A 13125-nucleotide genomic window follows, 5' to 3' on the forward strand; every position below is an offset into this window, starting at 1 on the left:
TAGTACAGGAAATTAAGAGAGTGACAGCTGAAGGCTTCAAATGTTCAAATGTGTGTGAAATCTTATAGGACTTAACTGCTAAGGTCATCAGTCGCTAAGCTTACACACTACTTAACCTAAATTATCCTAAGGACAAACAAACACACCCATGCCCGAGGGAGGACTCGAACCTCCGCCGGGACCAGCCGCACAGTGCATGACTGCAGCGCCTGAGACCGCGCGGCTAATCCCGCGCGGCTGAAGGCTTCAAGAAATCTTTCAAAAAATTCATCGCAGCTGCGGAGCATATCGCTTTGAAAATTAGGTAAAAAGTTGTCGAAAGTGACTTAGTAGTGGTATGGGTACGGGGCGTGAGACGCTAGACGGCTGAAAGACTTGGGCATCGCGACTGCAAACGTGGCCGCTAATGAAAACAGCTGCGTGTATTACGGTCTTGCACTGCGTTAATCCACTAACTACACAGCTGCCGCATACACACTTAATCGAGCCTGAAGTCTGAAGACGAACTATCGCCTCACAAAGCCGAGTGGCACCTGAAGAAAGAAACACTGGACAAGAGAGTGCGGCGGCCTCTGTGGCCGAGCGGTTCTAGGCGCTTCAGTCTGGAACCGCACGAGCGCTACGGTCGCAGGTTCGAATCCTGCCTCGGGCACGGATGTGTGTGATCTCCTTAGGTTAGTTAGGTTTAAGTAGTTCTAGGGGACTGATGACCTCAGATGTGAAGTCCCATAGCCCTCAGAGCCATTTGAACAAGTGACTGCTGGAGAGGCTCTACTCACCCTAAAGCGTGGGGAGGAATGACGTCAGGCAGTGAAACCAGCGCAGAAGGCGTCCCGTCAGCGTAGGCGAAGACAGTGTAACCACAACTTCTGCCAAGATCTTTATATACCTGACGGCCGATGGTGGGTCTGCTTGACGTCATCACGTCTCGCACTTGCTGCAAGCGGGACAGTCCAGAGGTGGCACCACCAGATTATCGCTTATCTCGAGTGTTTACTGTCAGGTGTCACAGCTTTAGCTGACGAGTGCGCTGTGTGAGTTGGCTTATGTAATCCATCTTATGACTCTCGTACAGACATATGATACCGAGGAATGGGAAGCATCAAAATGTGTTGCTAAACAGATTGCAATTGGTGAAATGTACTCGCAATTGCGGTTAAGAACAACCATCAGCTGTGCAAGGGAATGGCAGCAATGAAAAATTTCTGTATGTCCATCCTTTTAGCAGGAGGTCTCTGCGACGACGGCCGTTTACTACCGTGACAAAAAATAAAAACACCTACAGCCGTTCTTATGACTTTATATTATTTTGTCGCTACCAGTTTCAACGCTTCATTGCGAATGGAGCCTGAAGATGACGCAATGAAGCGTTGAAACTGGTAGCGACAAAATAACGGGTGATCAAAAAGTCAGTATAAAATTGAAAACTGAATAAATCACGGAATAATGTAAATAGGTACAAATTGACACACATGCTTGGAATCAAAATTCAAATGGTTCAAATGGCTCTGAGCACTATGGTACTTAACTTCTGAGGTCATCAGTCCTCTAGAACTTAGAACTGCTTAAACCTAACTAACCTAAGGACATCACACGCATCCATGCCCGAACCTGCGACCGTAGCGGTCGCGCGTTTCGAGAGTGTAGCGCCTAGAACCGCTCGGCCATGCTTGGAATCACATGAGGTTTTATTAGAACAAAAAAAAAAAAAATACAAAAGTTCAAAAAATGTCCAACAGTTGAGGCTTCATCTGATCAGAATAGCAATAATTAGCATAACAAAGTAAGACAAAGGAAAGATGATGTTCTTTACAAGAAACGCTCAATATGTCCACCATCATTCGTCAACAATAGCTGTAGTCTAGGAATAATGTTGTGAACAGGACTGTAAAGCATGTCCGGAGTTATGGTGAGGCATTGGCGTCGGATGTTGTCTTTCGGCATCCCTAGAGATGTCGGTCGATCACGATACACTTGCGACTTCAGGTAACCCCAAAGCCAATAATCGCACGGACTGAGGTCTGGGGACCTGGGAGGCCAAGCATGACGAAAGTGGCGGCTGAGCACACGATCATCACCAAACGACGCGCGCAAGAGATCTTTCACGCATCTAGCAATATGGGGTGGAGCGCCATCCTGCATAAACATCGTACGTTCCAGCAGGTGTTTATCAGCCAGGCTGGGGATGATGCGATTCTGTAACATATCGGCGTACCTCTCACCCGTCACGGTAGCAGTTGCGCCATCTGTCGGACATTTTGTGAACTTTGTGTTTTTGGTTCTAATAAAACCCCATGCCATTCCAAGCATGCGTGTCGATTTTTACCTCTCTATCTACATTATTCCGCTGTTTATTAAATTTTTTAAATTTATACTGACTTTTTGATCACACGGTATATACCAATATAAGTTCACCTTTTTTTAAAGGGGTGACTTTGTTCGATTGGCTAGCGCTAATTGTATAAAGATATTTCGCTCCTTTTTCTTTTACGCTTCGTAATTCACATGTTGCAAAGATTCTGCTACTGGGTAGGAACAGTGATCAAGTAATGCTGACTTTGGGGTTTTACTAAAATGTCGGAATGATGAAATAATGTTTGTCTTATGCGGAGAAGTATTACAACTTTGTACCGCACTGCTTGTAGTGGAACTTTTATCAGCCTGTGTCCTTATTGATTGGACATGGTACTTTCCTTTTCGTGGACGATGGAGGAAATGTGCGCTGTAATAGACCTAACGTGGGAATTTTACGCGCGCCCGTTCAGTAATCTGTGTGAATTACGAACTAGAAACATCCCTCAAACTGCCGCTGTAGTGCGTTGTGATCGCGTATACCACGTTGGGGCCCACGTACCGTGTGCACAAGTCGCATCGTTCCTGAGCGTTCAGCAGCACGTTGAACCTGGCACGCTCAACGTTGACGTGTGTCGACGGCATAGGCCTGTAAGTGCAGTATTTCTCGCGCGCTATTCGGTTACACTGTGTGTGGGGCTTTCTGACGTTTACCAGCTGCTTCCTATTATGTAAAGTAAGCATAACGCTGTCCGGGAGAAGTGTGCTTTGTAATTACTTGAAAGAAGTCGACGCAGATACTGTGAACTCAAAAGTTTTCTAGAAAATATATTCGGAGAAACGAGGTGCGACTACTTCCTGCAAAGAATAAGTAAACAAATTATGCAGACGAAGAATTCAGAAAGCTCTAACATGAAACAAATGTCACACCACCATTATTTCTCATCATGTCATGTAATCGTTAATTACTTAGACACTTCAGAAAGGACAGATTTTTGTTACATAAATAAATCAACTTATTTATGCCAATAATGAAATCGGTAGCTAGGCTGACTTTGTGAAATACGATCGCTTTTCCTGTATGGGTCAGTTGACGTGTATATAGCGGATACATTAACTTCAAATAACTGTTACTGACGCTTCACTGATTTACTTTTTTCTTATTTCCTGAGCTGAATGGTTCTTGCAGTTCGTTTGGTTTTTGTTTTCTTGAAAGTTGCGCCTCGTTTAGCTCTTTCAACCGCGTTTATTACACACAAAAACATACGACCAAACATCCTTTGAAATGCAAGGAATTTGTAGAGTTCACAAGGCGTTGTTAATAATTTCAATCGATATATTTTTATTTCCCACGTTCCGGAAGGACAGATTGTACCCTGGCCTTCAGATATTTGCCACGTAAACTGATAACAGTAATGGACACCACTTAATCTCTGTCTCGTTTTTTTTGCGGTGAGATTATACAAACCACTTGAGGACGCTTAACCCATTAGGAGCCTAACTTCAAGACAACTACGCAGTTCCTTGCTGTTCTTCAAGTGCATATTGTTCTTGTGGTCTTCAGTCCAGAGACTGGTTTGATGCAGCTCTCCATGCTACTCTACCCTGTGCAAGCTTCTTCATCTCCCAGTACCTATTGCAACCTACATCGTTCTGAATCTGCTTAGTGTATTCTTCTCTTGGTCTCCCTCTACGATTTTTACCCTCCACGCTGCCCTCCAGTACTAAATTGGTGATGCCTTCATGCCTCAGAACATGCACTACCAACCCATCCCTTCTTCTAATCAAGTTGTGCCATAAACTCCTCTTCTCCCCAATTCTATTCAATACCTCCTCATTAGTTATGTGATCTACCCATCTAATCTTGAGCATTCTTCTGTAGCACCACATTTCGAAATCTTCTATTCTCTTCTTGTCCAAACTATTTATCGTCCATGTTTCACATCCATACATGGCTACACTCCATACAAATACTTCCAGAAACGACTTCCTGACACTTAAATCTATACTCGATGTTAACAAATTTCTCTTCTTCAGAAACGCTTTCTTGCCATTGCCAGTCTACATTTTATATCCTTCCTACTTCGACCATCATCAGTTATTTTGCTCCCCAAATAGCAAAACTCCTTTACTACTTTAAGTGTCTCATTTCCTAATCTAATTCCGTCAGCATCACCCGAGTTAACTCGACTGCATTCCATTATCCTCGTTTTGCTTTTGTTGATGTTCATCTTATATCCTCCTTTCAAAATACTGTCCACCTTTAAGTGCATATATGAGTTCAATTCTACATCTACTTCTACATGATTACTCTGCAATTCACATTTAAGTGTTTGGCAGAGGGTTCATCGAACCACAATCATACTATCTCTCTACCATTCCACTCCCGAACAGCGCGCGGGAAAAACGAACACCTAAACCTTGCTGTTCGAGCTCTGATTTCTATTCTATTTTGATGATCATTCCTACCTATGTAGGTTGGGTTCAACAAAATATTTTCGCATTCAGAAGAGAAAGTTGGTGACTGAAATTTCGTAAATAGATCTCGCCGCGACGAAAAACGTCTTTGCTTTAATGACTTTCATCCCAACTCGCGTATCATATCTGCCACACTCTCTCCCCTATTACGTGATAATACAAAACGAGCTGCCCTTTTTTGCATCCTTTCGATGTCCTCCGTCAATCCCACCTGGTAAGGATCCCACACCGCGCAACAGTATTTTGTTGAGCCCAACCTACATAGGTAGGAAAGATCATCAAAATAAAATAAGAGAAATCAGAGCTCGAACAGAAAGGTTTAGGTGTTCGTCTTTCCCGCGCGCTGTTCGGGAGTGGAATGGTAGAGAGATAGTGATTGTGGTTCGATCAACCCTCTGCCAAGCACTTACATGTGAATTGCAGAGTAATCATGTACATGTAGATGTAGATGCATAAATCCTTAAAAAAAATGGTTCAAATGGCTCTGAGCACTATGGGACTTAACTTCTGAGGTCATCAGTCCCCTAGAACTTAGAACTACTTAAACCTAACTAATCTAAGGACATCACACACATCCACGCCCGAGGCAGGATTCGAACCTGCGACCGTAGCGGTCTCACGGTTCCAGACTGTAGCGCCTAGAACCGCTCGGCCACTCTGGCCGGCCATAAATCCTATTTTTCTTTCATTATGATATCAGTGATATGTGATCTTCCAGCTGTACACTCCCCCATTATGTACTTGAACGTAACTCACCTTCGTCACCACACATATTGTCCACCGCTGTAGCCTAAAAAAACCTACTTTTTTGTTTGTCTTGAAGGACATTGAAATATAAAAAAAGGCCTATTTTGCTTTAGTTCCCACAATATCAACGACACATGATCTTCTGATCAGACAACATCGCCCTGGAAAACCCGGTCCTTCAGGTAGCCCCACAATCAGAAATCACAGGGAGTGAGATCAGATGGTCGTGGCGGCCAAGCATTTGGAAACAATCGGCTGATAATTCGATCGTTTGCAAATGTGTTTCTGAGAACCGATGTGCGGTGCCCCCCCCCCCCCCCCTTGCACAAAAACTGTTGGGCTCAATGCGTCTCTCTCCTGTAGGGCGTGTATGACAAGTCAGCAAAGCATACGAGGTGTGGCTAGAAAAAAACCGGACTAGTACTGGTGAAACAATAAAACGAATGCAATAAGGCTGAAAGTCGCGTGGCCTGTCACGTGACTCTCGCTCCGCCTACTGCTCGAGTTTCATCTGCCTCCTGCACTCAGTCTGCCCGTGGCGTCTGTTTTAAGTAGTTGACGTTTTGTCTGTGCGTCGGAAAATGTTGAGTGTACAGAAAGAACAGCGTGTTAACATCAAATTTTGTTTCAAACTACACTCCTGGAAATGGAAAAAAGAACACATTGACACCGGTGTGTCAGACCCACCATACTTGCTCCGGACACTGCGAGAGGGCTGTACAAGCAATGATCACACGCACGGCACAGCGGACACACCAGGAACCGCGGTGTTGGCCGTCGAATGGCGCTAGCTGCGCAGCATTTGTGCACCGCCGCCGTCAGTGTCAGCCAGTTTGCCGTGGCATACGGAGCTCCATCGCAGTCTTTAACACTGGTAGCATGCCGCGACAGCGTGGACGTGAACCGTATGTGCAGTTGACGGACTTTGAGCGAGGGCGTATAGTGGGCATGCGGGAGGCCGGGTGGACGTACCGCCGAATTGCTCAACACGTGGGGCGTGAGGTCTCCACAGTACATCGATGTTGTCGCCAGTGGTCGGCGGAAGGTGCACGTGCCCGTCGACCTGGGACCGGACCGCAGCGACCCACGGATGCACGCCAAGACCGTAAGATCCTACGCAGTGCCGTAGGGGACCGCACCGCCACTTCCCAGCAAATTAGGGACACTGTTGCTCCTGGGGTATCGGCGAGGACCATTCGCAACCGTCTCCATGAAGCTGGGCTACGGTCCCGCACACCGTTAGGCCGTCTTCCGCTCACGCCCCAACATTGTGCAGCCCGCCTCCAGTGGTGTCGCGACAGGCGTGAATGGAGGGACGAATGGAGACGTGTCGTCTTCAGCGATGAGAGTCGCTTCTGCCTTGGTGCCAATGATGGTCGTATGCGTGTTTGGCGCCGTGCAGGTGAGCGCCACAATCAGGACTGCATACGACCGAGGCACACAGGGCCAACACCCGGCATCATGGTGTGGGGAGCGATCTCCTACACTGGCCGTACACCGCTGGTGATCGTCGAGGGGACACTGAATAGTGCACGGTACATCCAAACCGTCATCGAACCCATCGTTCTACCATTCCTAGACCGGCAAGGGAACTTGCTGGTCCAACAGGACAATGCACGTCCGCATGTATCCCGTGCCACCCAACGTGCTCTAGAAGGTGTAAGTCAACTACCCTGGCCAGCAAGATCTCCGGATCTGTCCCCCATTGAGCATGTTTGGGACTGGATGAAGCGTCGTCTCACGCGGTCTGCACGTCCAGCACGAACGCTGGTCCAACTGAGGCGCCAGGTGGAAATGGCATGGCAAGCCATTCCACAGGACTACATCCAGCATCTCTACGATCGTCTCCATGGGAGAATAGCAGCCTGCATTGCTGCGAAAGGTGGATATACACTGTACTAGTCCCGACATTGTGCATGCTCTGTTGCCTGTGTCTATGTGCCTGTGGTTCTGTCAGTGTGATCATGTGATGTATCTGACCCCAGGAATGTGTCAATAAAGTTTCCCCTTCCTGGGACAATGAATTCACGGTGTTCTTATTTCAATTTCCAGGAGTGTAGGAAAATCTGCAAGTGAAACGTTTGTAATGTTACAACAAGTGTACGGCGATGATTGTTTATCGCAAATACAAGTGTTTGAGCGGTTTAAACGATTTAAAGATGGCCGCGAAGACACCAGTGATGACACTCGCACTGGCAGACCATTGTCAGCAAAAACTGATGCAAACATTGAAAAAATCGGTAAACTTGTTCGACAAGATCGCCGTTTAACAATCAGAGCAGTGTCTGAGTTAACAGGAGTTGACAAGGAATGTGTTAGGCAGATTCTTCATGAAAGTTTCAACATGAACAAAGTGTGTTCAAAAATGGTTCCAAAGTGTCTCACAATTGAACAGAAGGAACGCCGAAGAATGATTTGTTCTGACATCCTGGAAAACATTGAAAGTGATCCCACCTTCTTACAAAATGTTATTACTTGCGATGAATCGTGGTTTTTTACTTACGATCCCGAAACTAAACGCCAATCGATGCATTGGAAAACTCCTGGTTCTCCACGACAAAAAAAGCACGAATGTCCAAACCGAAATTCAAGGCAATGATTGTTTTTTTTTTTTTTACATCAAAGGGATTGTGCACATTGATTGGGTACCAGAGGGACAAACAGTGAATCAACATTACTACATTAGCGTCCTGGCTACCCCACGTGAGCGAGTACGGAGAAAACGGAACGATTTATGGAGAAAAAAGTCGTGGATCCTTCACCAAGACAATGCCCCAGCTCACAGTGCGTTATCAGTGAAGACGTTTTTGGCAAAACACAACATTCCCATCTTAGATCATCCACCCTACTCACCTGATTTGGCCCCCTGTGACTTTTTTCTTTTCCCTAAAGTCAAGTCAGCTTTGAAAGGAACTAGATTTGAGACTGTTGAAGCAGTAAAAGAAAAAGCGACGGAAGTAATGTATGGACTTACCGAAAATGATCTGCAGCATTGCTATGAACAGTGGAAAATTCGTATGGAGCGGTGTAGAGACCGAGGACGAGAGTACATTGAAGGAGATAACATGAAATGGTAAATAATTGTAAATAAATGTTTTTTCCAGCATCAGTCCGGTTTTTTTCTAGCCGCACGTCGTATCGCAGTAACGCTGGCCTGTCACACTGCGCGTCTTTGGTCCTTAAGCGCCAACCTGTTCAAAAAACAAAAACAAATGGGCGACTAGTGAATGAAACAGTGAAGCCACACGTTCACCATACAGATGAACTCCATGCACAGTGACTGGAGGTGAAGATCCCCATACTCGGCAATTTTGTGTGTTCATCTCTCCCGTCTCGTCAACTTCAATGCCTGCGAGAAACTGGAGAGCGAAGTCAACACGTCGTTGTGCGTCCTGTAGTGCTGGCTACATCTACATTTACATACATAGTCCGCAATCCACCATACGGTGCGTGGCGGAGGGTACCTCGTACGGCAACTAGCATCTTCTCTCCCTGTTCCACTCCGAAAGAGAACGAGCGAAAAATGACTGTCTATATGCCTCTGTACGAGCCCTAATCTCTCTTATCTTATCTTTGTGGTCTTTCCGCGAAATGTAAGTTGGCAGCAGTAAAATTGTACTGCAGTCAGCCTCAAATGCTGGTTCTCTAAATTTCCTCAGTAGCGATTCACGAAAAGAACGCCTCCTTTCCTTTAGAGACTCCCACCCGACTTCCTGAAGCATTTCCGTAACACTCGCGTGATGATCAAACCTACCAGTAACAAATCTAGCAGCCCGCCTCTGAATTGCTTCTATGTCCTCCCTCAATCCGACATGATAGGGATCCCAAACGCTCGAGCAGTACTCGAGAATAGGTCGTATTAGTGTTTCATAAGCGGTCTCCTTTACAGGTGACCCACGTCTTCCCAAAATTCTACCAATGAACCGAAGACGACTATCCGCCTTCCACACAACTGCCATTACATGCTTGTCCCACATCATTTCGCTCTGCAATGGTACGCCCAAATATTTAATCGACGTGACTGTGTCAAGCGCTACACTGCTAATGGAGTATTCAAACATTACGGGGTTCTTTTTCCTATTCATCTGGATTAATTTACATGTATCTATATTTAGAGTTAGCTGCCATTCTTTACACCAATCACAAATCCTGTCCAAGTCATCTTGTACCCTCCTACAGTCACTCAACGGTGACACCTTTGCATCATCAGCAAACAGCCGCACATTGCTATCCACCCTATCCAAAAGATCATTTACATAGATAGAAAACAACAGCGGACCACCACACTTCCCTGGGGCACTCCAGATGATGCCCTCACCTCCGATGAACACTCACCATCGACGACAACGTACAGGGTTGTATTACTTACGGAGTCTTCGAACCACTCACATACTTGGGAACCAACCCCATATGCTCGTACCATAGTTAGGAGTCTGCAGTGGGGCACCGAGTCAAACGCTTTCCGGAAGTCAAGGAATATGGCATCCGTCTGGTACCCTTCATCCACGGTTCGCAAGATATCATGTGAAAAAAGGGCGAGTCGCGTTTCGCAGGAGTGATACTTTCTAAAGCCGTGCTGATGCATGGTCAGCAAATTCTCTGTCTCAAGGAAATTCATTATATTCGAACTATGTTCGAGAATCCTGCAACAAACCGATGTTAAGTATATTGATCTGTAATTTTGAGGATCCGTCCTTCTACCCTTCTTATACAGGGTGTTACAAAAAGGCACGGCCAAACTTTCAGGAAACATTCCTCACACACAAATAAAGAAAAGATGTTATCTGGACATGTGTCTGGAAACGCTTAATTTCCATGTTAGAGCTCATTTTAGTTTCGTCAGTATGTCAGACATGCGACTCATTGCTGTACAGTGTGGGCAGCCATTGTTGGTGATGTCTTGATTGGGCCCCATATTCTTCCACCTACGCTCAATGGACCACGTTATCATGATTTCATACGGGATACTCTACCTGTGCTGTTAGAACATGTGCCTTTGCAAGTACGACACAATATGTGGTTCATGCACGATGGAGCTCCTGCACATTTCAGTCGAATTCCGTGGCCTCCACGCTCTCCTGACCTCAACCCTCTTGACTTCCATTCATGGGGGCATTTGAAAGCTCTTGTCTACGCAACCCCGGTACCAAATGTAGAGACTCTTCGTGCTCGTATTGTGGACGGCTGTGATACAATACGCCATTCTCCAGGGCTGCATCAGCGCATCAGGGATTCCATGGGACGGAGGGTGGATGCACGTATCCTCGCTAACGGAGGACATTTTGAACATTTCCTGTAACAAAGTGTTTGACGTCACGCTGGTACGTTCTGTTGCTGTGTGTTTCCATTCCATGATTAATGTGATTTGAAGAGAAGTAATAAAATGAGCTCTAACATGGAAAGTAAGCGTTTCCGGACCCATGTCCACATAACATATTTTCTTTCTTTGTGTGTGAGGAATGTTTCCTGAAAGTTTGGCCTTACCTTTTTGTAACACCCCATATACAGGCGTCACCTGTGCTTTTTTCCAGTCGCTCGGGACTTTACGTCGGGAAAGAGATTCGCGATAAATGCAAGCTAAGTAAGGAGCTACTGTACGATACGGACCTCGTACACATACCATTTGAGAATGGTTCGAAGTATCTTCCGTACAGTGGACAATGGGATGTTTGACTCTCGAGACTCAGCACGCGCACTGCCTGACGATCTGGAATTGTCTTCCATAGCGACAGGGATTTCGTCAACCACCTGTGGTGCAACCGGTCGTCGTCCTCTTCGCGGTGTTCTCCAGTTGATTCGAACTTTTTCACCAAGCTCCGCACAGGATGCGGGGAAAGAGGACCCTTCTGTAATCTTTTCAGCCGGCGATATTCTCGAAGGGCAACTACACTCCTGGAAATGGAAAAAAGAACACATTGACACCGGTGTGTCAGACCCACCATACTTGCTCCGGACACTGCGAGAGGGCTGTACAAGCAATGATCACACGCACGGCACAGCGGACACACCAGGAACCGCGGTGTTGGCCGTCGAATGACGCTAGCTGCGCAGCATTTGTGCACCGCCGCCGTCAGTGTCAGCCAGTTTGCCGTGGCATACGGAGCTCCACCGCAGTCTTTAACACTGGTAGCATGCCGCGACAGCGTGGACGTGAACCGTATGTGCATTTGACGGACTTTGAGCGACGGCGTATAGTGAGCATGCGGGAGGCCGGGTGGACGTGCCGCCGAATTGCTCAAGACGTAGGGCGTGAGGTCTCCACAGTACATCGATGTTGTCGCCAGTGGTCGGCGGAAGGTGCACGTGCCCGTCGACCTGGGACCGGACCGCAGCGACGCACGGATGCACGCCAAGACCGTAGGATCCTACGCAGTGCCGAAGGGGACCGCACCGCCACTTCCCAGCAAATTAGGGACACTGTTGCTCCTGGGGTATCGGCGAGGACCATTCGCAACCGTCTCCATGAAGCTGGGCTACGGTCCCGCACACCGTTAGGCCGTCTTCCGCTCACGCCCCAACATCGTGCAGCCCGCCTCCAGTGGTGTCGCGACAGGCGTGAATGGAGGGACGAATGGAGACGTGTCGTCTTCAGCGATGAGAGTCGCTTCTGCCTTGGTGCCAATGATGGTCGTATGCGTGTTTGGCGCCGTGCAGGTGAGCGCCACAATCAGGACTGCATACGACCGAGGCACACAGGGCCAACACCCGGCATCATGGTGTGGGGAGCGATCTCCTACACTGGCCGTACACCACTGGTGATCGTCGAGGGGACACTGAATAGTGCACGGTACATCCAATCCGTCATCGAACCCATCGTTCTACCATTCCTAGACCGGCAAGGGAACTTGCTGTTCCAACAGGACAATGCACGTCCGCATGTATCCCGTGCCACCCAACGTGCTCTAGAAGGTGTAAGTCAACTACCCTGGCCAGCAATATCTCCGGATCTGTCCCCCATTGAGCATGTTTGGGACTGGATGAAGCGTCGTCTCACGCGGTCTGCACGTCCAGCACGAACGCTGGTCCAACTGAGGCGCCAGGTGGAAATGGCATGGCAAGCCGTTCCACAGGACTACATCCAGCATCTCTACGATCGTCTCCATGGGAGAATAGCAGCCTGCATTGCTGCGAAAAGTGGATATACACTGTACTAGTGCCGACATTGTGCATGCTCTGTTGCCTGTGTCTATGTGCCTGTGGTTCTGTCAGTGTGATCATGTGATGTATCTGACCCCAGGAATGTGTCAATAAAGTTTCCCCTTCCTGGGACAATGAATTCACGGTGTTCTTATTTCAATTTCCAGGAGTGTACTACATTACTGTTGTTTTGATAACGGAGCTTCACCAATAAGGCCCTGCTCCTGCGACTCGTCAGCTGTGTGAGATTACGATGACTGATCAGGGCACCTGGTGGCCACAGTTGTAACTCAACGGAGGCCCTGTGACGCGTGGAAATCATGCACCCCATGCTCCCGCCATTAGTGCTACCAAGTTTGGTACTCGTCCGGTAATTAGTTTTTGTGTTATAACATTTTAAATATGGCCAATTTAACTATAACCACCCGGTACATTTAGAATCGGTTGCACTTCTCCGAATTGTATCTACGA

General features: G+C 47.2%; 1 protein-coding gene across 1 annotated transcript in view; it reads right to left on the reverse strand.

Annotated features, from left to right (window-relative positions):
- Positions 1-13125, reverse strand: part of LOC124720251 (ankyrin repeat and protein kinase domain-containing protein 1-like) — a 105538-nt gene that overhangs the window by 43743 nt on the left and 48670 nt on the right. The gene's annotated exons all lie outside the window — the stretch shown is intronic.

The sequence above is a fragment of the Schistocerca piceifrons genome, chromosome 11, assembly GCF_021461385.2.
Source record: "Schistocerca piceifrons isolate TAMUIC-IGC-003096 chromosome 11, iqSchPice1.1, whole genome shotgun sequence".
NCBI classification, from domain to species: Eukaryota; Metazoa; Arthropoda; class Insecta; order Orthoptera; family Acrididae; genus Schistocerca; species Schistocerca piceifrons.